The following is a 27,552-nucleotide window of genomic DNA, read 5'->3' on the forward strand; positions in this document are numbered from 1 at the left end:
TTATTAATGTCCCTGCCATCATATAGGGGAGAATCTATCCCCATGTGCCTGGACGAGAAAACAGAGTCTGATTAAATGGTGAGGAAGGTTTCAGCTACAAAACGTCACTGCAGTGTGACAATCTGTTTTGTCAAAAGTGAGAGAGCGAGAGAGAGAGAGAGAGAGAGAAGTCTAGAGTATTCGGAAAATATTATGCACAAATCAAGTACATTGTGATTATTGAAGGCACAAATAAATTTCCCCCATCAAAAGGGAGTATCCCCTCCCCACACTTTCACCAGATCCGGAAAAGGTGCAGACCACGCAGCGATTCAGAAGGTTTGCATAATCATGGTGTTGACAGTGAACTGGGGACTAACGTGCAGGTTATTGGAGCTCCACACTCAATCGCTATTGCATAATAACAATGGAATCTGACAAATAGTTCCATCCGCACACTAACCTCTTTCTCGGTCAGATACCGAGTGACTACAACTTGCCGTTTTCAATAAAATGGGTTTGTTACTCCAATATGTGTAAGATCTAAAAGACGGAACGCTGACAAGGATCACAATATGGGTCGATTGGCTGTGGGTCATCAGAACGCCTTCCTCGAGGCCAAGTCGTTGAGCCTCATGTTCCTGCATCGACAACCCAGTTTAATTTTAACAAATGTAGAACTATGTAGCTGAGGCCTCGCCGATTTTCCAAGTGAGTTAACATCGCATTGATCCCATTTGAAACCACTCCAAAACAAAATAGCCGAATCCTGGGTGGGCCAGCAACACTGTGCTGTGCTGCCAATGACAGAGAATGATTCCCTTTGAATCCCTGCCCAATTAACATCTGATGCTTGCTCTTCTGGACACAAGAATCCTGGTTCTTGGCGGCCTCCTCAGATGGAATTACAGGAGGGCCAGGAATGATGGACAAGACATAATGATAACAGACAAGAATCTCATCCTTACCTGCATAATGTGCCACTGGTTGCTCCAGAACAATGTCAAGAGCAGTCCTAATGGCTGTCACTCCAGCAGACAACGTGTGCAGTCAGTGCGAGACGCACTTCACTTGATTAGATTCTGGCCAACACTTTGAATATTAAATTTGATTGAGTTGTCACTGATCGGCCTTGCAATGTAATTAGATAATCTTGGTAGGACCTCAGCACGGCTTTCCATCGGCCAGGGACTAATGGGTCAGTCTCCTTCCTCAGCGACAAGTCAGGTGTGCTCTCTCTCACATCTCGGGACATTTAAGACCTCAGGAAAAGCTATCCATTGTTACTTTCTTCAGTTTTACACCGGTTTCCTTCCCAAACCCTTCCTGCACTTGGGACTCTATGCTTGAGTGGATTGGATTCCTCACACAAGTGACCAAAGACACATTTAAAGACTCGGGAACGAGGGGACACAGATTTAAGGCAATTGTCAAAAGAAGCAAGGCAGATATGAAGAGAAACTTTTCCCGCCCTGTGAATGGTTAGGCTCTGGATTGTGCTGCCCCAGTGTGTGGTGGAGGCAGGTTCAATCAAGGCATCAAAGAGGAAATTGGATTATCGAAGAAGGAAGAATGATCCGAGTTTTGGGAAGAAGGGCACTAAATTGCTCGTTTGGAGAGCCAACATAGACTCAAATGGCAATGGCCATCTTCGGTGCTGCAACAATTCTGTGATTTTTGTGACCTTTTACATAGAACATAGAGTGCAGAAGGAGGCCATTCGGCCCATCGAGTCTGCACCGACCTACTTAAGCCCTCACTTCAACCCTATCCCCTTAACCCAATAACCCCTCCTAACCTTTCTGGACATTAAGGGCAATTTAGCATGGCCAATCCTCCTAACCTTTTATCCCCGCAGTGGACTTTATGATTTAATTGTGCAATCCATCACTTTTAGACACACATACAAACGTTGGAGTCATTTTCTGGAAAGTGCCCAACACAAAATTATGCAATCCAAAATTCGTCATTTCGATAAACCACCATTATTAATGCCCAATTGTTTTCGGAGTAGCAAAGTAACATCTAATTTTTTAATAATTACTGTGCTGTGTTCAGTAACAGCGAAAATGGAAATGGCAGAGTTATCGAATCTTTGGGATTGGGGCAAAAATGCAAAGGTAAAATGGTGCGAAAATCAAACTTCCCAAGGCCATCTCCCTTCAAATATTCATGCCTGCAGTAGACAACCTCTAACCAGGGTTCCATCATCAATCGGAACACTTTATAAACAAAGAATAACTTGTTTAAAACTTTCCTTTCAACGGAAAAACCACGAGTTATACACACGTCTTTTGGAGCTCTACATTAGTCACTAGTTTTCACCATTGTTATGGGTCAGGATTTAGAGAACCCCAAAGTGTATCATGGAGTTCACCTGACCCACAACTTTTACTAGATTGTGGTATGGGGAGCACACGGCCCACTCTACAGGTGTGGTACGGCAGAAATCTAACAGTATTTTTTTTAAGCAAAACAATGTTTATTTTATGAACTCAAGTGAACATCTTAGCAACCATTAATTCAAATACAACCCCCAAAGAATACAACACTAATCATAGAATTTACAGGGCAGGAGGCCATTCGGCCCATCGAGTCTGCACCGGCTCTTGGAAAGAGCACCCTACCCAAGGTCAACACCTCCACCCTATCCCCATAACCCAGTAACCCCACCCAACACTAGGGGCAATTTTGGACACTAAGGGCAATTTGGCCAATCCACCTAACCTGCACATCTTTGGACTGTGGGAGGAAACCGGAGCACCCGGGGGAAACCCACGCCCACACAGGGAGGATGTGCAGACTCCGCACAGACAGTGACCCAAGCCGGAATCGAACCTGGGACCCTGGAGCTGTGAAGCAATTGTGCTATCCACAATGCTACCATGCTGCCTGAAAACCTTACTTTCCTTTTAACATCCATAAGACTTTAAAAAATTTTTAACAGAAGCACATCAGGTTTAAATTCACTACTAAGAATAGTTATAACTCAGAATTCACCAAATGACCAAGATAGTCTTTACATGGCAGAGAAAACAACATTACACATTCTGTGGCTGGCTGCAGCTCCAACACTGAAACAAAACCAAAAAAACAGACACACCCAAGCTTTTCTCAAAGTGAAACTAAAAGCTGACAAGACAGCCCAGCTCCACCCACACTCTGACATCACTGCAGTAATAAACACCCATTTCTTAAAGGTACACTCACAACAGTTATTCTATAAAAAACATCCATTTCTTAAAGGTACTCTCACATGACACCATTACCTGCATTATTTTCTGCTCCCAAAAGAAATGTTTCACTGTGGAACGATTGGTGTTAAGTCAATATCAAGCACATGGTCATGGTCCAGAGATCGCCCATCCAGTCTGCTGCGCCATTCAATCACAGCTGCTTACTTAGCCCCCTACTATACTCCCTACCTACACACACGACTGCGTGGCAAAATTCGGAAATTTGGCTCCAACTCCAACTACAAGGTGACACGACCGTAGTGGGTCGGATCGCGAACAACGATGAATCAGAGTACAGGAGGGAGATAGAAGTGGCATGGTGCAATGACAACAATTTTTCCCTCAATATCAACTAAACTAAGGAGCTGGTCTTTGACTTCAGGAAACAAATTGTATTCCATGCCCCCGTCTATAACAATAATCTTTATTGTCACAAGTCATTAACACTGCAATGAAGTTACTGTAAAATCAATGGTGCCGAAAGTGTCTTCCACTCCCCTGCCTATAATAATAATAATCTTTTTTTTTTTTTTTTAAATGTAGCGTATCCAATTTGTTTTTTCCAATTAAGGGGCAATTTAGAGTGTTCAATCCACCTAGCCTGCACATCTTTGGGTTTTGGGGGCGAAACCCACGCAAACACGGAGAGAATGTGCAAACTCCACACGGACAGTGACCCAGAGCCGGGATCGAACCTGGGACCTCGGCTCCGTGAGACTGCGGTGCTAACCACTGCGCCACCGTGCTGCCCTCTAATAATAATAATCTCGATTGTCACAAGTAGGCTTACATTAACACTGCAGTGAAGTTACTGTGAAATCAATGCTGCCAAGGTCGAGATGGTTGACAGCCTCAAATTCCGAGCTGTAAACATCACCACAATCTGTCCTGATCCACCCACGTCGACATCACGACCAAGAAAGCATAACAGTGCCTATACTTCCTCAGGAAACAAGAGAATTTGGCATGTCCACATTAACTCTTACCAACTTTTACAGGTGCACCATAGAAAGCATCCTATCTGGCTGCATCACAGCCTGGTATGGCAACTGCTCGGCTTAAGACTGTAAGAAACTAGAGAGTTGTGAATTCAGCCCAGTCCATCACGCAAACCCGGCTCCCATCCACCGACTCGGTCTACACCTCCCGCTGCCTGGGGAAAGTGGGCAGCATAATCCAAGACCCCGCCCACCCAGGTTATTCACTCGTCCAACCTCTTCCATCGGACAAGGCATACAAAAGTCTGAGAACACAGGTTCAAAATCCTCTTCTTCCCCGCTGTTACCAGACTCCTGAATGATTCTCTATGGATTGATCCGATTTCTTCACACATCTTCTCTACTGAGCAGTACTACACTCTGTATGCTTCACCCGGTGTCTGTGTCTATGTATTTACTTTGTGGATTTATGTATGTCCTATATTTTTTTGTTTCATGTATGGAACGATCTGTCTGGACTGCACACAGAACAATACTTTTCACTGTACCTCAGTGCACGTGACAACAAAACAAATCCAATCCAAGCAACAAACAACAGAAAATAAGGGACAATCTCAGCAGGTTTGACAGCATCTGTGGAGAGAAAAGAGGGATCTGGCGTTTCGAGTCTGGGTGACGCTTTGTCAAAGACAGCCAGACTCGAAACGTTCGCTCCCTTCTCTCTCCACAGATGCTGTCAGACCTACTGAGATTGTCCAGTATTTCCTGTTTTTGTTTCAGATTCCAGCATCTGCAGTAATTTGCTTTTATCCAATCATGGCATCCTATCTGGCTGCATCACAGCCTGGTATGGCAACTACTCGGTCCAAGACCATAAGAAACTTCAGAGAATCGTGAACACTGCCCAGGTAACTACACCTGTGGAGACTCCCAGGTCATTAGAGACCCCAAGGTGGCTGGACTCTGGGCAGGGTGGTCACCTAACATTCCTGCCGGCACCTCGATACCTTGGCAGTGCCACCCTGGCATGACCAGGGTGCCCAGGTGGCACTGCCAGGCTGGGTGGCCCAAGTTGTCCATGCCAGAGATCGGACCCAAAAGTCCCTTGCCCTTAAGAGGTGGGGTGAGTGGAGCTCGAGGATCCCATAAAAGCTAAGTTGAGTATAGTGGGGGGAGGGGGGGTCCGTAGGCCACGGTGGGGGTTGAAAGATCAGGGCGGAATTGAAAACTGGCGCTCTGATCGGAGAATCATTCTTCTGTGCCGGCGAGTTGAGCTCATCAGTGCAGGAAATGCGGTGAGTGCGGTCTCAGCAGGGGGTACCTTGCGGAGCCCCAAATAAACTGGCAAAGTTCCATTAAATAACTGTCGCTCTAGGCACAGCAGGCACCCAGAAACACCCCGCATAAACCAGAACTGTTTTTGTCCAGTTAAATCGCACCTTATGTAACTAATGGGAGGGGCTAAGTCTGTACCAGCTCTCAAGCGGGGAGTCAGTCAGTTTGGATTTGGCTGTGAACAGAACAGCGGCTTTGGGAAAGAGTTTTCAAGTTAAACAGTGCTTTGACACAGACAATATTCTACAGGTGGTTTCCTGAAGGATCTCTCTCTCTCTCCAAGACATCTCTAAAGCAAATAGTCCTGCATTTGCTAACTATATTTAAATTGGGTTTTGACCTGTAGATGAGTTTTGCTTGATTAGAGATCAAGAAAATAGCAGTTAGGATTTTAAATTGTTTAATTTTATTGTTAAGCATTGATAACTGGTAATCGTAAGCAATTTCTTGTATGATGTTAATGTGTGTAATACTGTGTTAATAAAGTTTGTTTTAAGATACAATATCCCTATTCGTATGCAGTGTCACTCCTGAAGTAAAGTATCCTTTCCTCACAGCTTTACGAACGTAAAAAATATTGGGGTATCCAAGCAAACGTTGGGGTCTGATCCAGGATTGTAATAAAGGGAATAGCTCAGGAGCAATTATCATACATGAAACTTCACGAAGACAGTCAGAAGCTGAAAATATCCAATTGTCCAGAAGTGTGGCTAAATTCAGTGGTGCTGTACTATTAGCAACAGCCCCACCATACTGAACTTAACCATTACCCCTTGCAGTCTTGCTGCCCCCAGAAGAACTGGATACGCTCCAGACCCTTCCTCACACAAAGTATCCAAATGGTTCTTCACAGGCTGGCACAGATCATACACAGAACCTCAGCTTGGTTCAAAGATGGCTCCGAGCCCCCTCCCATTTTTTCCAAGAGCAACCATGGGTGGACCAACAAGACATGTCCAACAAGGCATTTCTTCATCTCCCCTTCCCCCTCACCCTCAAACGGAATGTGAAATTCATAATGCTATGTCATTCTGACCTGGAGAAATAGTTAATTAACTCTGTCTCATCGCAGTCTAAAATAGTCAGTTTCCTGGTTATTTCCAGTATTGCTTTCTGTCTTGAATGCACGATGAACTCATCCTCAAGGCTTCCTTTGCCAACTTGACTCATTCCATCTATACTAGGGCAAGAGGGTTCAAAGGATATGGGGGGGATGATCAGCCAAGATCATAATTAAAGGCCTCCTCCTGCTCTTATTTTCTACTTTTCTATGTCTTAAAATTTCAAACAGTTATCGCAATAACAAAGAAGCACAGTGAATGCTACCCTACAGTGCAGCTACTTTTTTTGGGGGGGGGGCTACAAACCACTCCCACTGGTGACTTATTTCTCTTGCTATTTCTGATCTCCAACTAAGTGGGTAATTTTTTTTTTTAAGTAGTTTAAAAAAGGTATCGGGAGGGATTTAAGTGAACAGTTTCTTTTCAGCAATCCTAATCGTTTCCTTCTGTGCTGTCGGATATGCAATTTCCTTATGAATTCACCACCCATTACATAAGCACTAGTGTGACTATCAGGTGTTGAACATCTCCTTCCCTCTTTAAGGTGCGTGTACTGGTCAGGGATGGGAAAGCTTGGTGATCTCACTGTTTCAGGAACCTGTTCCAATTTCTGGGAAAATGGGAGATGTACTGTGATAACCAGAACTGCCCACCACTCCCTTAAGAACTTAAACGCATTGTTCTCTCTGGCTTACGTAACTGGATTTACAGTTGAGCTAGATTAAAGCGTTGCCTGGATACAAACTGATCTTTGAACCATCTACACAGAAAAGAGTAGGTGTTTCATCTGCCACAATTAAAATGGCTGAAGGGAGAGACAAGCCTTTTAACAAGGCGATCAAACCATACAGGTTTCAAACCAAAAAACCTTTTAGAATGTTTCACTTCATTTTTGCCCAGAGGGTGGTGGTAGTTTGGAATTCGCTGCCTTACTCCTTAGCATTAAGTATGGCTAATTTTACAAAAGGACTTTATCATATAAAGATGCCCTTTGCAGCATCGTGGCACAGTGGTTAGCTCACACTGCTGCCTCACAGCGCCAGCGAGCCGGGTTCGATTCCGGCTTTGGCCGACTGTGCGGAGTCTGCACATTCTCCAGTGGCTGCGGGGGTTTCCTCCGGGTTCTCCGGTTTCCTCCCACAGTCCGCAGAGATGTGCAGATTAGGTGGATTGGCCGTGCTAAATTGCCCCTTAAGTGTCCGAAGGTGTGCAAGTTAGGTGAGGTTACAGGGATAGGGCGGTGGAGTGAGCCTAGGTAGGGTGCTCTGTCAGACGGTCGGTACCGACACAATGGGCCGAATGGCCTCCTTCTACGCTGTGGGGTCTGTGGATTAATAGTCATCTTTCCAGCTCATTTCCGGAATCTGCTCGTCAGTGCAAGGTCCACTGGTACTTGTGGTGATATGCCTGCAAGCAATATCATAGATGAATGGTGTGCGACCTCCAACCTGTAGGTGGCGGTGCAGACACACCACGTGGTCTCAAGATGGTGGTCTTGAGACCGGGCACTCCCATATAAGAGGAGGAACACCCGGCCGTCGGCAGATGGTTGTAGGAGATCGTAGTGAGACATGCAGGTGAACAGTCGTGCTAGGTGTAGTTCCAGACACACTCCTCCATGATAATTGTTCTTTAACAGATCGCTATCTTACCACGTGTGATTCAATAAAGATCCTGGTTTGGACAAGTCTAGGTGTTTGTTGGGTTCCTTTGCAAGGTATAGAAGACCAAACACAACAGTATTAACTTGATGCTAGATGCCTAAAAACCCCAGGCCAAGGATTAATGGCCTTACAATTATTCTGCAGGTAGGACACATGTAAAAACAGTGAGAGAGTGCGAGAGAGATTCACATTATATACATAACATGGAATAATACAACACTGAAGGTTACTCAAAACACACAATAGATCTGCAGTTCACCACACTCCAATTAAAGCTCCGCACAGCATTATAAAGCTCCTTAAGTGTTATAAATCTTGTGCCACATTTGAGGATTTTGGTCACTAATTCAGCACAAGGTGCCGAGGGTTAAAGTCGATGACCTTGAGAACCAATCGAGGAGGCAGATCATCAGAGTCGTGGGGTTGCCAGAGTGTATGGAAGGCCCAACTCCCGCTGTGTATTGTTCCCAGATGTTTGGGAAGATGATGGAAGAGGGTGGACTCGAGTCTCGCCACTCCTGGACCAGGCTCATCGGACACAGACAGAAGCCCTGACCGAACAAACCACCACAAGCAGTGATCATTCAGGTTCACAACTTTTTAGGGAGACGGAACAGGTCCTGAAGTGGGCCAAGGAACACCAGGACTGGAAGTGGAAAGGTAACCTCATCAGGTCTACCAAGGCCTTGGAGCTGAGCTGCCAATTAAATGGCGGCCTTTCGCAAGGCCAAGCCTGACATATACGAGAAGGGAGTTTGGTTCGGGGTGGTGTAGCCAGCGAGGCTCCATGTGACCTACGAGTTGAAGGACTATTATTTTGACGTGCCAGAGGAGCCAGTGTATTAATGGAAAAGCGTGGACTTGACTCAAGTTAACTGTGTTGTGTGAGTTGTTTGTTTGTTGTGGCTGGGGTAGGGGTGTTGGGGCAAGTTGTAGAAGTCTGGTGGTATTTCTTTGTTCTTGGCAGGGTTGTTTTTTTCGTATGGTGTTTGTTATGTAATATTGCCAGAAATATATAGCTCCCAGCGGGAATGCAGCTCATCAGACCAGTGTCACTGGGTTTAATGAGCTTAGAGTTTCTATCTCGTTGGGGGTGGGTTGGGAGAGGGTATTGATCAGTTTCATGTGATCAATATGTACATTAGGGAGGGGTGTTTGGAGGAGGGGGGAAATGGTTATTTTACTGATGGCGATTCCAGATTTTTTTCTTTTGTTTAATTTGCTGAGATGGATTTGGCGGCCATTTTGGGTGGGCCTTGGGCCTGTACTTTCTGGGCAACTGCTTAATCGTCCCTTTCGGTGGCGATGGCGGACTCTGGGATTCGGTTGCTCACCTGGAATGTAAGTAAGGAGGTTGGGGCGTCCAGTGAAAAGATCGAGAGTATTTGCTCACTTAAAGAATCTGGGGGCTGATGTGGTGTTTTTATAGGAGACCCATTTGCGGTTAAGGGATCAGACCAGATTGCAGAAGTGGGGGGGGGGGGGGGGTAATCCAGATATCTCATTCAGGGTTGGACAGTAGGGCATGGGGAGCCGAGATTTTGATTGACAAAAGGATTCTTTTTTCGGCTATCAAGACCCCGGCGGACACCAACGCAGATACGTGAAGGTATCCGAGTACTTGGCGGGAACGTTGGTGATACTGGCAATGTTTATGCTCCAAATTGGGATGATAGTGGGTAGGTATCTTCTCCTGTGGGTAAGAGAGGCAGAATCCTCGGCTATAGTTATTTTGGACCATGCCCCACATTTTGTGACTTGGTTCTGGAGTCGGGTGTAGACTCGACATTTAGGTTGTGGGGGGAGGAGAGTCCTGAGAGATTTGAGCATTTATTCATGGAGGGATAGTTTGCCAGTCTGGAGGAGCTGTCGACAAAGTTTCGACTCTCTGTTTCGGATTTGGTCAGACACCTCCAGATCGGTGCGCAGAAAAGGCCTTTGTGGTTTCTTATGGAACCACCGACGTCCCTGCTGAGGAAGATTCTATCTTTACTAGAATCTGGAGGGGGGATTATTTCAGATATCTATGGGCAGATCCTTTCAGCAGTTTTGGCTCTGATATATGGGGTGAAGGTGAAGTGGGAGGGGGAACTGGGACCTATTTTGGATGTGCAAGCGTGGAGTGAAGCCCTTCACAGGGTAAATGCCACGTCTTCCTGTGCATGGCACAGCCTGGTCCAGCTCACCTTTTGGGTTGTTAGTTTGTTAAAATTGAAAAATCTTTAATAAAAATATAATTTTATAAAACATATTGTAAACCCCATCAGAGACAGTAGTAGGACACAACATGGGTCTCAGCGGCATTGGGGTATTTGTCCATGTTTCGATGTCAGGAAAAGATAACAGCGCTTAGTGACCCGCCAGTATCCTGCTGGTCATTCTTCAGGTTTGAGCCTAGCCATTGAGACCTACGTAAGTGACCTGAATGAGGCAGCGCCTTCAGCGGGGAATGAGGAAAAAGGGAGAGAACATGAAAAAGGGAAAACGTCACTTTTCCCAATTTTGACCACTTGCACATTCCTGATCTTAACGGCTCTACCAATGGCGGCATTGCCTTCAGCAGCGTAGGCACCAAGCTCTTGCATTCACTCTCTAAATCTGTCCAACTTTCTCCCTTCCTTGAAGATGCACCTTAAATAATGTGCCTCTTGAACTAATATTACACGTGAACTGGCTTTGAATTTTATTTGAGAGGTCGCACCACTGACATGCCTTGGGGAATTTTATCATGTTCAAAGACACTATGTAAATTCAAGTTATTTTCGGTTTGAGTGGGCTGAAATGAAAAGTCACAGTTAAATTTCTATCTAGACTATTCATTTTTACTGGATGATGTACGTGGTAGTTTGATATCTACTAAATTAAGCTCATTGTTAAGGAATCAGAGCCGACCATCAGCCTCCGCCATGAATCCTGCCCCCGCCGGCCGCCGAATTCTCCAGCACCGGAGATTCGGCGGGGGCGGGAATCGTGCCGGTCGGCGGCCCCTCTCCCCCCCCCCCCCCGGCGAGTCTCCGGCCCGAAGTCCTTCTGCTTCCATGCCAGTCCCGCTGGCGTAAATTGAACCAGATTCCTTACCAGCGGAACCTGGCAGCGCCGGGGGGGGGGGGGGGGGGGGGGGGGGTGCCCCCACGGTGGCCTGGCCCACGATTGGGGCCCACCGATCCGCGGGCGGGCCTGTGCCGTGGGGGCACTCTTTTCCTACGTGCCGACCATCAGCCTCCGCCATGGCCAACACATAGGTGTACCCCCCGCTGCGCATGCGCGGGGATGACGTCAGCAGCCGCTGGCACGCATGCGCGGACTCGCACCGGCCGGCGGAGTCCCTTCGGCCGGTGTGGTGCCAAAGGCCTTCCATGCCAGCCGGCGGGGCGCCAACCACTCCAGGGCGGGCCTAGCCCCTAAAGGTGCGGAGGATTCCGCCCCAGGTGTTTGAAATAAAATTTGAAAGAGACATCAGAGTCTAAGCCATGGCAATACCAGAGTGATTTGTGACACCTAAGTTTGAATAGCAACAAACTATTTATTAGAATAACTGACTATATACAGAGTGCGAGGATGTGCTATCGATCTGCTACAGCTCCAGGAACGGCTCTGCCAGGAAAGTTCACGCGCGGGTCACCCTGTCCGGGTCTCCACACTGGCTCAACCGGCCAATTGGGTCACATGACCCTTCGAAACCTCGCCCCTTCAAAAGGGGCCCGCTATGACAGCAATGTTGTCGAGTATCATCATTTGTAACGATGGGACACCATTTGCGAGCGAGGTTGAAATTGAGCCCCGTCAGAGTGATAGTCAATCAGTAAAGAAGAGGGACATAGAAGGGGGTGCAGCAAACACCCACCAGGCAACATGCAGTGTATGGTTGGTTGGTTTTGGCTACGTTCATCTTTTGGCTTGTTAAGTTTGTTAAAATCTTCAATAAAACTATAATTTTACAAAACATATTGTAAACCCATCAGAGACAATAGTAGGACACAACATGGGTCACACAACAGCAGCACATACCGGACACATTTGTGTCATTCGCTATTTCAACTCACATTTTCATTCTATTTAATAGACCATCTGCAGTGCCAGATCTCCATCCAGGCTAATATTACTACATACATTTAGAAACATTTCAGTGACCATAAGAGCTATAGGAAGCGATGTTGGCACCATGGTACGGCCTGTGTGTGGTATGGGTTTCTTCATTTAGGGATCTCCCCTTCCCTCAAAGTGATCAACAACAGGACCAGGAGGGCAGCACAGTGGAGCAGTGGTTAGCATTGCTGCCTCACGGCGCTGAGGTCCCAGGATCGATCACCGCCCCGGGTCACTGTCTGTGTGGAGTTTGCACATTCTCCCCGTGTCTGCGTGGGTCTCACCCCACAAGATGTGCAGGGTAGGTGGATTGGCCACACGAAATTCACCCTGAATTGGAAAAAATAAATTGGATACTCTTAAATTTATTTTTATAAACTGGACCAGGTAGGGCAAAAACCAGAATAGATGGAATTTAATCAAAAATATTCCACCTTTTTGTGCCTTCTTCTGAGGGTTCAATTGTCTTATCACAGGCTTGAAACCAGCTGGTGTTCATAAGAGGCGAATATTGCTGAATTCCTGTAATCCCCGTGTGCGTTGCAGCGGGGCACCCGAGCCTAACTGGTGTTCAATGTTCCTTTCCGCTTTGTGGAATGCCTGTTCCTAACCTCCGGTGAGATTGACCGACACAAGGTTGGACACACTAGGCATTACTAAGATAGAGAAAGGGGGCGACAATGAGAGGAGGAAAGGAAGATGATTCGAACAAATGAGCACAGGAGCGAAGAGACAGACAAACTGAACACGCAGGCGGGGAAGCAAAGCCCAATGTCAGAACGGCTCACGTTTTTCAAAAGTAGGATGGACAGCCACAAAAAAAGGCGAGGAGGTGAACCGTCTCTTTTTTGCTCTGGAGTTGGGATTATTTTTCAAGCAATTGCTGATGCCTCAACAAGGCATAGGTCAGTGTGCAGGTAGGACAAGAACAGGAAAATGACAAAACAGCAACGCTGTTCACGTATTCCAGGGGATACCCAAAAGTGCCTCACATCCAATGAATGACGAGTGAAGTGTAGTCATTGGTGCTCGGTCAGCAGACATGCAGGGATATCCCACCGCAGGACACCATAAACAAACAATGAGGTGTTTTGGTAGAATTGGCTTGTGGACATTGGTAGAATTCACAGCCCTACAAAACAGAAGTGCCACTTAACAGCCGGATGGGGCCTTGGTTGAAGGGGTCATCTGAAAGATAGCACTTCATGTTAGTAGTATGTTAATTATATTCATCGAATCCTGGAGGCGGTCATTCGGCCCATCGAGTCTGCACAGGCCCTCCGAAGAGTATCCTACCTAAGCCCAATCCCCCGCCCTATCCCCGTAACCCCACCTCACCTGGCGACACTTGGGAGCATTTCAGCACTGCCAATCCACCCAACCTGCACATCTTTGCACCATGGGAGGAAACCGGAGGAAACTCACGCAGACACGGGGAGAACGTGCAAACTCCACACACACACAGTCACCAAAGGCCGGAATTGCACCCGAGATCCTGGAGCTGTGAGGCAGGAGCGCTAACCACTGTGCCACTCAATATTGTTGATATTGCCAAGGTACACAGCTGAAGGGAAGCTCAATGAACTACTTCTGTCACGTTTAAATAGGGGACACTTTCCGTGGTCGGTGAACACTGCAGGGGCAGTAGTGCATCGTCAGCCCCAGAAACACCATTTTGTCAGGATTTAGTCAAGTTTCCACTGAAAGTTCGATTCCTGTTACAAAGCCCCATGAGGGGCTGTTCCCCCCCCCCCCCCCCCCTCCAATTAGTTTTTTTTTAAAAACATTTGGTTTACTTTAATAAAAGAACATGGACAGGGGATAGTGTCGAGGTGTCAATGGAGCGAGAGCACTCGATATCCACTGGTATTCTTAAAGCCTTCTGTGACCAGAGGGCGCTGCAGGGGTTGCAGGGAGTGACTGGCCAGCCTTAAGAACACCATTTTAATTTAATTAGCTCAGTTTCCTTCGAAAGCTTTCCTTCGTTACACTGTCCCTTTAAGGGGCTGTCAACCGTGGAAAGGAGTTTAATTTTAGTTGGTTCATATATAGGGGACACCGAAGACTGGATGCTGGAAGGGGGTGGTAGGAGAATGAACAAAGTCAATAAACGCTGATGAAAAGCTCAGTGCCTTGGTTTCGACTTCACCAACCAGCTTGGATTCTATTCACACGTCAGACATAGCAACAGTTCCTCAGTGCAGCACTGCACGTCAACCTAGATCATGCACTCAATCCTGGAGTGACGTGTGAACCCATAACCGTCTGACTTAAAAGCAAGATTGGAATCACAGCCATGCCAGGGCAGAGATTGATGAACATGCTGCCAGAAGGGTACAGTCAAAAAGGAAAAAGCTGCTCGTGAGGGGAAAGCAAACACGGAACAAAGTATGCCGACAACAGAAATCAAGGAATGCGGACAAAAATCAATCTTCTGAATTTACATATCTATTTTCATATAAACTCATTTTTAAAGCTACAGCTTAAAAAAACAACTCCCATTAGCCCCATAAACATCGAGGCTACTGGCAGATACATTGGTTATCGTTCATGAATCACACCAAATAAAATGTTGAGGGAGCTTAATAGGAAGCACATACATCCAGCAAAAACTATCCTGTGAAATACACAAAAGACATGCGCACACAGACTCACACATACGTGCTCACAGAGTCTCAAGCATCACTTTCTATTCCACTACATAGCGGTCAACACTACAGTGAACACTGAAGGACTGGCAGGTTAAAAGCAGACTTCAAAGACAGAAGGAACACAAATGGACAAATTATTACACATCACCTGGTCTGTTCCATAGTTCAAAAAATCTCTTGTGCCCCCTGTGAGGAATGCAAGAAATTGGATAGTATTACCCTGTATATGTATCTGGTGCAGTATTGATTTTAAAAGCCTGGGCTAGGGCTTTTAAAATCCTGGTTTAAAAGACAGACAGACGTTGTGGCTGCAAAAAGTGCAATTGAGATGTCATAAAAGTGAGGTCATCATTCTTTCCAACCATGTTTATGTTTACAAGGAGAAGCCTACTGGGATTTGGTTATGATTTCTGGGGATTCCCTGGGGAGTAAATAATTAAAGACAGTGTTTAAACTTAAATTGGTAATGGGAATTGAGTGGGACAAAGGTGATGTAATTACTGGGAGAAGCCAGGTCTGCAGCAGGCAGTTTTTAGTTTTGTTAGTTTGGCTGGAAGCTGCGAGTTGAACAACAAGGCTGTCAGATTCAGCATTATTCTGACAAACAGCGATCTGCTGGTTGTTTACTGAAAAGATCTCTCTCTCTTCCTTCAAGCAATCTTTCATAGAACTCCTCATCCAGAAAGCAGGAAGTAACCCTGTGTTTGCTAACTTTATTTATAAGTGGATTTTGACCTGTGATGAGTTTTTCTTGACTGGAGATAAAGGTGGTATGAGCTAGGAATTTAACAAAGTGTTTCCTTTTACAATTAGGCACTGTTAATTGTAAGCTATATTTCTGTGATGTTAAGGAATGGTGTGTTAATAATGAACAGTGTGTTAATAATGAAGTGTTTTAATATACCATAATTCCTATTTGTGCATGGAATCACTCCTAAGACCATAAGACATAGGAGCGGAAGTAAGGCCATTCGGCCCATCGAGTCCACTCCACCATTCAATCATGGCTGATTTCAACTCCATTTACCCGCTCTCTCTCCATAGCCCTTAATTCCTCGAGAAATCAAGAATTTATCAACTTCTGTCTTAAAGACACTCAACGTCCCGGCCTCCACCGCCCTCTGTGGCAATGAATTCCACAGACCCACCACTCTCTGGCTGAACAAATTTCTCCTCATCTCTGTTCTAAAGTGACTCCCTTTTATTCTAAGGCTGTGCCCCCAGGTCCTAGTCTCCCCTGCTAATGGAAACAACTTCCCTACGTCCACCCTATCTAAGCCATTCATTATCTTGTAAGTTTCGATTAGATCTCCCCATAACCTCCTAAACTCCAATGAATATAATCCCAGGATCCTCAGACGTTCATCGTATGTTAGGCCTACCATTCCTGGGATCATCCGTGTGAATCTCCGCTGGACCCGCTCCAGTGCCAGTATGTCCTTCCTGAGGTGTGGGGCCCAAAATTGCTCACAGTATTCTAAATGGGGCCTAACTAATGCTTTATAAAGCTTCAGAAGTACATCCCTGCTTTTATATTCCAAGCCTCTTGAGATAAATGACAACATTGCCTTTGCTTTCTTAATTACGGACTCAACCTGCAAGTTTACCTTTAGAGAATCCTGGACTAGGACTCCCAAGTCCCTTTGCACTTCAGCATTATGAATTTTGTCACCGTTTAGAAAATAGTCCATGCCTCTATTCTTTTTCCAAAGTGCAAGACCTCGCACTTGCCCACGTTGAATTTCAACAGCCATTTCTTGGACCACTCTCCTAAACTGTCTAAATCTTTCTGCAGCCTCCCCACTTCCTCTATACTACCTGCCCCTCCACCTATCTTTGTATCATCGGCAAACTTAGCCAGAATGCCCTCAGTCCCATCATCTAGATCGTTAATATATAAAGAGGACAGCTGTGGCCCCAACACTGAACCCTGCGGGACACCACTCGTCACCGGTTGCCATTCCGAAAAAGAACCTTTTATCCCAACTCTCTGCCTTCTGTCTGACAGCCAATCGTCAATCCATGTTAGTACCTTGCCTCGAATACCATGGGCCCTTATTTTACTCAGCAGTCTCCCGTGAGGCACCTTATCAAAGGCCTTTTGGAAGTCAAGATAGATAACATCCATTGGCTCTCCTTGGTCTAACCTATTGGTTATCTCTTCAAAGAACTCTAACAGGTTTGTCAGGCACGACCTCCCCTTACTAAATCCATGCTGACTTGTCCTAATCCGACCCTGCACTTCCAAGAATTTAGAAATCTCATCCTTAACAATAGATCCTAGAATCTTGCCAACAACCGAGGTTAGGCTAATAGGCCTATAATTTTCCATCTTTTTCCTTGTTCCCTTCTTGAACAGGGGGGTTACAACAGCGATTTTCCAATAACTCCTGGGGAAAAACATCCTTACAGTTTTACAAAAAAGTGTTGGGGTTCTTATCCGATATCCTAGCAGATGTTGGGGTCTGGTCTGGGATCGTAACACCCATTGATCAATTATTTAACCGTTTCAGCATTCTGAGCATTTCCTATTCACACTTTGCAATGGGCATTTCCATTCTTAAGCTTATTGTCTCTTCCTCCCAAAATATTCTAAATCATATTCTCAAAAGTGCAGAACGTTGTGATGTAGACAGACTGAGGCAGGCAGGACACATTTTTGTCTGCCAGACGTGAATTGACACCACCATGTGGAAGATAATGGCAGGGCTGGCCAATGACGACCAGCCAAATAAAGTGGAACACCATCTGGACGAGAGCGAAAAGGATTGCGAAGGACCAGGGACCGGGATTGCGACAGGCCAAGGACCGGGATTGTGACGGGCCAGGGACCGGGACAGAGTCTTGCTGCCCATTGAGACTGGGGCTGGAGGAATAATTCTCAACTAAGCTCAGAAGAAAAGTGATCTGTCAGTGGTCTCTACAGAGACATGGAAATCCTCCCGAGAAGCTTTTCAGAACAGAAGCCTACTTTTTTTTTTTTTAAACAGCTCTTTAAATCTCTTCCACAAACAACTCCAAACCCATTACTGCTCCACCTGAAAACCATCTTATTTGGAATCAGATTACTGCAGCACTTTTTCAGTGAGTACCAGTCATTTCTGACTTATGGCTCACGATCAGATGTGTACAATCCACGGATCTGAAGTCCATTTAATAGCAAGTGGCCAAATAAAGCGGAACACTATCTGGACTGGAGTGAAATGGATTGCGAAGGACCAGGGACCAGATTGTGGCGGACCAGGGACTGGGATTGTGACGGACCAGGGACGCCATTGTGACGGACCAGGATTGTGACGGACCAGGGACGGGATTGTGACGGACCAGGATTGTGACGGACCAGGGACCGGGATTGTGACGGACCAGGGACCGAGATTGTGACGGACCAGGGACCGAGATTGTGACGGACCAGGGACCGAGATTGTGACGGACCAGGGACCGAGATTGTGATGGACCAGGGACCAGGATTGTGGCGGACCAGGATTGTGATGGACCAGGGACCAGGATTGTGACAACATTTAAGAAGCATTTAGGTGAGCACCTGAAAAACCATGGCATACAAGGCTGCAGACAAGAGCTGGAAAGTGGGAGTAGAATAGGTATGTATTTGATGGCCGGCACAGACACGAGGGGCCAAAGAGCCTCTTTCTGCACTGTGTCATGTGAGAGTACCTTTAAGAACTGGGTGTTTATTACTGCAGTGATGTCAGAGAGTGGGTGGAGCTGGTCTGTCAGCCTTTTACTTTCGTTTTAGGCTGTTTGCTGCATGGTGTGTTTTAGTTTCGTTTTCAGAGCTGGATAGCTGCAGTCACAGCCAGAAGGGGTATGAATCTCTCTCTGTAATCTAAAGAATGTAAATCGACCCTTTGGTGATTTAAAACTAATAACTGCTCTTGGTAGTGACTTTAACCTGATGTGCTTCTGCTGAAAGTTTTTTTATAAAAAGTCTTCTGGATGTTAAAAGGACAGCTTAAGAATTACTTAGTGTTGTATTCTTTGAGGGGTTGTATTTGAATTAATGATTGCTAAGATGTTCACTGTATGGTTTAAAAAGGTTAACTTGAGTTCATAGAATAAACATTGTTTTGCTTTAAAAATACTTTTCCATTTCTGCTGTACCACACCTGTAGAGTGGGCCGTGTGCTCCCCATACCACAATCTATTCAAAGTTGTGGGTCAGGTAAACTCCATGATACACTTTGGGGTTCTCTCAACCCTGGCCCAGAAGAGGGTCCTAGACATATAAAAACAGGACACAGAGGCCGAAGAACACTCCCAAGAAGACTAGATACATCGAGTACCCACAGAAACCCAGCAGGTCTGGCAGCGTCGGTGGAGAAGAATGTTGCGGATCTCAATGATCCTTCTGCAAGACAGTGCCAGACCGGCTGAATTAATCCAGCATTTTCTGTTTTTATTTCAGCTTCCCAGCATCTGCAGTATTTCGCTTTTAGGCGAAGGAATAAATGGTGAGGTGATGACGAGTGCAGTTTTTTTTTTCAAGTTTGCACATAAGGCAAAGTGAAAACTAATCAGGATAAGGATCTTTGACGGTCCTGGGAAGATTTGGTGTCGCGGCGAATGATTGATGTGGAAGGTGCCGGAACGCTCGACAAAACCAGCAAGGGGAACTTGCCGTATACCAACGCCGGCAGAACCAAAAGACTGAATTCCAACCTTTGTTCTAGTCACTGCACATGCAAAATTATTATTTGTGTTGAACTTGAAGAAAAATATGTCCTTCAAGACATCCTCTCTATTTAATATGCCCATCAGGCCTCAGAAAGTGTACAAATACCTAAATATAACACAAGATCTTGTTTAGTTTCCAGATTTAATTAGAATTCCCCAAGCATGCCTGCTTCACCATACACAATCCAGGCACTAATTACACGTGTCCATAGCAACCCGTAGCAACAAACATGGAAAACCTTACATAAAATGGTCATTAAAATGTTGGCTCCACACATTGTACATGATGTGCTAGATTATAAAAAGCAACAAGCTTTTAAAAAAACAAAACTCCATCACACAAACAAGCAAGGCCATCATTCGCAATCCTCACACCAAATTAAAACGGTTCGCTACCGCTTTCCATAAAATTGATTTGATGACCTGGAACAGGTCTTTCCAAGGGGGGCTTCCTCCACATTCTTCCAATCCCGCCCTCTCCAAAATGGCTCTGCTCTTCACAACAGGCAAACTATGCCAAGGACAGCAATTATTCCCACTTGGGAAAGGATTAACAAGGCTATCATCTTGGATCGTTTTCCTCCTCCTCCTCATGCACACACAGCAAGCATGTTTCCAAGGAGCGGCGAGGACCTGGGAACTGGTCAGGGTGGAATTGGGATCTTCACTGAAGGGCAGCCATAACTGCAAGGGTTAATGCAGTGTCTAGAGTAGCCACTAGAGGGAGCTACAGTTACAACTATATAAGGCAGTGATGCTAAGTCGGGGGGGGGGGGGGGGTGGGAGTGAGTGGAGGAGTCAACTAAAGAGAGTCAGAGGTACAAATAGTGTAAGTGAGAGCAGATCACAAGTTTATATCAGTATTAAGATTAGCTGTGTGTAGTTAAATGTTATTAATCAACTGTGTATACTTTAGGAGTATATGTTGAATCCAAATTAGTGTTAATAAATTTATAGCGCTGTTCAAGCTATTTTGTGGTCTTTGTGAACACTATGCTAACCATCCTGAAATAAGCAACACAAAGAATTCACGAACAACCACTCCACAAACCCAAAACTCATGCCCAGTTCTTAGATGACAAATTAACTGATTAAATTGGCTGATCTCAATCCCACATTAAATTCTCAACTCATGCAAGTCAAAGATTCAAAGAGCAATCTGGGAAAAGAAGCTACAACATCGTTGTCTGGAATTGGAATTTTGTGATAAAACCACCCAGACAGAGGGCTTTTTCCTAAACGTGTCGCCACAAACTGAGCCACCATCTCCAAACTACTGGAGCCGCACATTAAAGCGGCACAACGTTTCCCTTTAGCTTTGTTCCAAGATCATTTGCTGCTCGTCTTGAAGCGCAAGCTGTAGCCCCACAACCTTCACGATCGCAGCCTCAAAAGCAGAGGAGTGAGGCACCATGTGAAGGGGAGGAAACAAACAGTATTGTTGATCTTAGGGCAGCACGGCGGTGCAGTGGGTTAGCACTGCAGTCTCACGGCGTCGAGGACCCAGGTTCGATCCCGGCTCTCGGTCACTGTCCGTGTGGAGTTTGCACATTCTCCCCGTGTTTGCGTGGGTTTCGCCCCCACAACCCAAAGGTGTGCAGGGTAGGTGGATTGGCAACGCTAAATTGCCCCTTAATTGGAAAAATAAATTGGGCACTCTAAAATTTAAAATACAAATTTTTTCTAAAAGTAGTATTGTTTATCTTGTCATGTGAACTGTCCCAAAATTCCACCCCCCCCCCAAAACAAAAATCACAAAGCAGCTACACCATTAATGTTTACATGATGGCTTGCATTGGTGCTGTGAAACCCAAAGCACTGGCAATGTTCTGAAAAGTACAAAGAATGATCATCTTTATTAGTGTCACAAGTAGGCTTACATTGCAAGTGACTGTGAAAAGCCCCTAGTCGCCACATTCCGGCGCCTGTTCGGGGACGCAGAGGGAGAATTCAGAATGTCCAATTCATCTAACAGCACATCTTTCGGGACTTGTGGGAGGAAACCGGAGCGCCCGGAGGAAACCCACGCAGCCACGGGGAGAACGTGCAGACTCCGCACAGACAGTGACCCAAGTCAAGAATCAAACCGGGGATCCCGGTGCTGTGAAGCCACGGTGCTAACCACTGTGCTACCACGCCGCCCTCGGCCTTTGGATGAAAAAGGTTGGGTCTCATCGAGGAAAATGAAGGAATGCTGGCATTGCGAGAGTTTAAGATTTCCACTTCTGAAGAATAAAATTAATCCTCACTCTGAGCAATCCGCTTACCACAACGAGCAACACTGACTTTCACAATTATTACAATATCCTTTTTGGAAAACAGTTTTAAATTAGATTTCGTTGTTCTTTATGAATGAAAACTGCTCAAACATGTGGCTTTCCATCCTCCGATTCCATCCATGTAGGGACAGAATTACAAATTGATGAATCCAGGGAGCTGTCGACCTCGGAGGTGGGCCTCATTTTCACGTTGCTCCAACACAGAAACCTCACCCTAATCCTGGACTTGAAGCTTCCAGTTACCCAGAATGCTGCCCAGGCACTAGTGCCAATTAGAGGCAACCTCCTCACAGGTTTGTAGGAGAAGGGTCTGGCATAGCTTGGGTTAACGTGGGGTTAAAGTACAGTCTCACTGCCCATAGTGATGGAAGGGAACACATGATCTACACCCAGGGTCAATGTAATGTTGGAGAGGACCGTGTGTAACAACAAGCTTTAATGGGTAAAACTTGGATCCCTTAACGGTAAATGTTTTAATAGCTCCAATATTCACGAAAGACAGATAATCTACGTGTGAGCAGGGATACTTCTTCAGATCAATCGAAATTTCACAACAATGTTGAGGGCCCGACAATAAAGCAGATTACAACAGCTGAGCCCATGTGCAGTGCTTCTCACCAGTACCCAGCAGAGCTCTTATCAATGCTTCACGACAAGCATACCATAGGGCAGCACGGTAGCACAGTGGTTAGCACAGTAGCTTCACAGCTCCAGGGTCCCAGGTTCGATTCCTGGTTTGGGTCACTGACTGTGTGGAGTCTGCACGTTCTCCCAGGGTCTGCGTGGGTTTCCTCCGACTGCTCCGGTTTCCTCCCACAGTCCAAAGATGTGCAAGTTAGGTGGATTGGCCACGCTAAATTGTCCCTTACTGTCCAAAAAAGGTTTTGTTGTTTTACTGGGTTATGGGGATAGGGTGGAGGGGTGGGCTTAAGTAGGGTGCTCTTTCCTAGGGCCGGTGCAGACTCGATGGGCCAAATTGCCTCCTTCTGCACTGTAAATTCTATAATTCGATAACTGCCCTCCCCACACCACCTCAAAACTGCAGCTGGCCAGAGTCTGAGAGGAAACTCAGTAAGTGAGATGTTGGGGAGTGCATGCAGTGTTATCATCATCCAACACGACCCAGGCGGTACATTCGACTGGAGCTGAAGAGACTACCTTCCCTGATGGATCAGTTAAAATCATTGAATGAAGGTATCTTCCCCCCTGTAGTTTGAACATTTTGAAACAAAAAAAAGACGACCTTTCTGTCATGTACCCTGGTCTGCTTGCAAAAACAAACACACCACTGCAGGGAATATTCAGCAGTCTGTAGTGGTTACACTTCTGTTATAAAAAATGGAGAGCTTTATCTAACCCATGTATTCAAGTTCACTACACTCCCTCCAATGCTTGGCATGCGTCAAGTGTGAAAATACCTCAGCATTATCGTGCCTTTTATTCATCGCTAACATTCTCTGGCCAATTCACGCACACCCAAGTACTTCCCTGAACACAGAATATCTAATTCTTCCCAGCTTGCAATTAATGAAGAGGAGCTGCCACAAGCTTTGCCCAGAGTGTGAATGGACGAGTGGTTCTTGACTCAACGATGCCAACCGTTTCTATTCAGACGCCAGGTGCATTGCTCTTCGAAAATAAATTGGCTTGGCCATAATCGTCTCAATCGAAGTCCAACAAGCACTTTTCCAGACATCCTTACAATCTTGGCCCTTTTCCAAATGAATGCGCAACTGATTCTGTCCCCTCGGTCATTGTCGGAATCTGCAATTCCATTTGGCTCTTCGGCAATGAAAACTTGGATCATCATTTCCGAAGTCAAAGTTTTCATCTAAAATACATCGGGAATGGGCCTATTCTTCAACTACAAAATGGAACGGGCCTAACGGAAAATTCTGAAAATAGAGATAGGTTCACAGCTAAAATATAAAAAAGTTAGCATCTCACAGAACTGAACCAATGAAAGGTTAATGATTCGCATCAAGACCAATCTTACTGATTTTGATAAACAAAAGACCAGCTGTGTAGTTCCAGCACCATTTATTTCAGCTTTCCTTTCAGTCTTCCTTGGTCCTATTTAAATGGCAATTTGAAAAAAAAAACACCTACCCCGATTAAATAAAAAAACCTACGGCCAATCTTTATTTTCCAAAAGCTTCCTTCCAATTTTCTCAGCACAGATCCATCACTCTCAGAATATCAAAATAAATGATCTTCTGCACAGTTCTACTGATTGGTTTAAAAAATATATATTGTATCCCATTCCAGCAGAAAATGCTGGGTTTAATTCACAACATGTTGGCAGTAAACTCCCAATATGTCCATCCCTGGTGACACCTTTGCTTCGCTGGGATAAAAATCACGATTCACTTGAGGTCCTCGGGTTAATGATCTGTCAAAGTAACAGTTCTTGGGTGAACCATTGATCAGTGAAAGGCAGTGACCATTGTGCATGTTGATTTTCAAAAAAAGACAATGATAAAATGTCAGAGAGGAGGCTGACAATGGAATGAATATGTGTGGTACCATACAGAGTGTGACAATGGTTACGGTGAAGAACAGGCAGCTGGACTTAAGTCAAACGGAAAGAACACGGACAGCGGAGTCTTCTGAAGGTTAGTGAGAAGATGAGTGATCTTTTTAAATTGTGGTCTGGTCTTGCATACAGAAACACGATCAATATTCTCAGATGACAAAGACAGGAAGCTTGGCTCATTATAAAGAGGACTATGCTGAAAAAAAACAGACATGCTTTCTAAGTTTGTTGTCTTGCACTCAATTGCAAGATTACCAACAGTAAAGGGAACAACAATTTATACTACATGGGGAGAGAGAGTTCTGGCAGGTTGGCAAGTGGACTCTGATTGGCAGAGGCACAGCCAATGAGCATGCAGCAGGGAACAGTTAACTACCAAGATTTTGTTCAAATTCAAACCAGGCAGGTTTGATTCTTTGATTCTGATTGGTCAAGGCACTGCCATGGAAAATTAAAATCCACGCAGTGCGTAAGGAGGTCATTTGGCCCATCAAGTCTGCACCGACCCTCTGATAGAGCACCCTACCTAGGCTCATTCTCCTGCCTTATCCATGTAACCCCACTTATCCTGCACATCGATGGACACAAAGGGTCAATTTAGCATGGCCAAGCTAGTAACCTGCACATCTTTGGACTGAGGGAGGAAACTGGAGCACTCGGAGGAAACCCATGCAGACACAGGGAGAACGTGCAAATGCCACACAGACAGTCACCCGAGTCCCTGGTGGTGAGGTAGTAGTGCTAACCACTGTGCCACCTTTAACCAGAGAGAAAAACTTTTTTTAGTTGAAAAAGGTGCAATGTGTGGATTTGCTCCTCTTGCCTGCATAAGGGTAGGGCCGTGTGTGAACGTACGTGGCTTCTAGACTGTGCAACTGACCCACACACGCTGCAAGAGCCCGAATGATAATCTTAAATTTGTTTCCGATGTAATTTGACAAAGGCTTTTATGCACATCGGGAGAACATAGTTACATGTTGCTCGGTCATACAAATTGTTACCAGCATATTCATTGTATGCAGGTGGTGGGATTTCACTGGGCTTCACTTGAGCCTCCTATAAATAGGGCACAAGGCTACAACTGTGGTTGTTTGGTTAGGAGGCTTACGCTTTTAACATGTAGCTTTGCAAATAAATATAAATGTAAAAATTCAGCTCAGTTCCATCCTTTGCCAACGGGCTTCCTGGAGTGCAACACAGATACAATTACGGAAATAAACATATTGAATGATAAAGACTTGAAAAGAAGTAGACGACAAACTTTACTCAAATAATAGATTAAGATGGACAAAATCACATGGCTACACAGCATTCTAGGTTTCATATGCCGAGGGCCATGGCATCCAAAACACAACGATAAAGATATTATAAATCAAGCGAGTTCGACTACAGTGGTCTGCTATATCCAGTTTGTATTTCAAGAAGATCGTCAAAGCATTGAAGGAAGTACAAGAGAGATTTATCAAGATTATATCAAAAATGATGAAGCTTTAATAAAAAGAGAAAACATTAGAAAATCTCAGCATGTCTGGCAGCAGAGTTAACAGAGTCCATATGACTCTCAGAATTAACTAGAAAAAATACCCTTTTAATAATAATTATTATTATTAGTATTACAAGTAGGTTTACACCTGGGCAGGGCATGGTGGTGGAGTGGTTAGCACTGCTGCCTACGGCACTGAGGACGCGGGTTCGATCCCGGCCCCAGGTTCCGGTCTGGGTGGAATTTGCACATTCTCCCCATGACTGCGTGGATCTCATCCCCACAACCCAAAGATGTGCAGGGTAGGTGGATTGGCCACGCTAAATTGCCCCTTAATTGGAAAAACATAAATGGGTACTCTAGCCCGAAAATAATTGGCTACTCTACTGGCAAGAGGTGATTTGATAGAGGGGTGCAATTAACAATGTTTTTAGAAAGCAAAAGGAAGAAAAATATTTTAATGATGAATGAAGAACAAGTGGGCATGGATTTAACAAAACATTTGAAAATTTTGCATGAATTTAATGATGCTCTCATGTAAATAAAATGAAGTCATGGAATGTCCTACTAGAAGAAGAAGAGCGGAGGAAGCAGAATCTCCAGCAGCCTTTCAAAAGAAATCCATAAATTTAAGACTGGGAAAATCTAAAGTGCGCAATGGGACGACTGGAATAACTCTTGCACAGGACCTGTATAGACACAGTGGGCCAAATGATCTGCTAATTGTTGTGCGGTGTTGCTAATACTCAAATTATACAATTTAATTTCCTAATGCAAATACAAGTGGTGCTTTCCTTAAGCAGATGCATGGGTTGCCTCCGGGTGCTCCGGTTTCCTCCCACAGTCCAAAGATGTGCAGGTTAGGTAGACTGGCCGCGCCAAATTGCCTCTTCATGTCCAAAAGGTTTGGTGGAGTTACTGAGATAGGGTGGGCACGTAGGCCTGGGTAGGGTGCTCTTTCAGAGGGTCGGTGCAGACTTGATGGGTTGAATAGCCTCCTTCTGTACTGCAGGGATTCTATGAAAACTTGACAATTGGTCCTTGTGGGAAGAGCTTTCTTTGAGCAGGTTCTCACGGCTAGTTCAAGGCAACGTTACAGAAAGCATGGCCTTCTTCTGGCATTACGTAGCTGCTATTTTCAGTCAAGTGTATGGGTGTATATATTGGTGCATATGTGGGGAGCATTTTCTCCAAGGGCTAATATATATCAAACCTCATTAGACAAAGTTTAAAATTAATTCTGTTTTCACTTTGATCTTTCAGACGCAAATTAAATCATAATGGCTGAATTCACTGAATCAATGATAATGGACAAGGAACTAACTGTCCAACAATGAAAACAACAATACAATTGTTGTGCACAACTTTCACAAACGGTGGCGGTGGCTAGTGTGATGTTTTTCACACTTGTGGGCTGGATTTTTGTTCCAGGGTCCCAATTCTACAAGCTGCCCATGCAGTTGGAGAAAAGAGGGCACCTCAAGTTGGGGTTCCCATCGTTACTCAAGAGTGTTTACATTCGGAACATTGGAGCCGTTCAGAGAAAGACCAAATGTTAATTTGGCGAGCCTTCTGCCACGCAGGTCACGCACGATGCGCTGATAACGGGGAG

The sequence above is a fragment of the Scyliorhinus torazame genome, chromosome 13 (genome assembly GCF_047496885.1).
Source record: "Scyliorhinus torazame isolate Kashiwa2021f chromosome 13, sScyTor2.1, whole genome shotgun sequence".
Taxonomy (NCBI): Eukaryota; Metazoa; Chordata; class Chondrichthyes; order Carcharhiniformes; family Scyliorhinidae; genus Scyliorhinus; species Scyliorhinus torazame.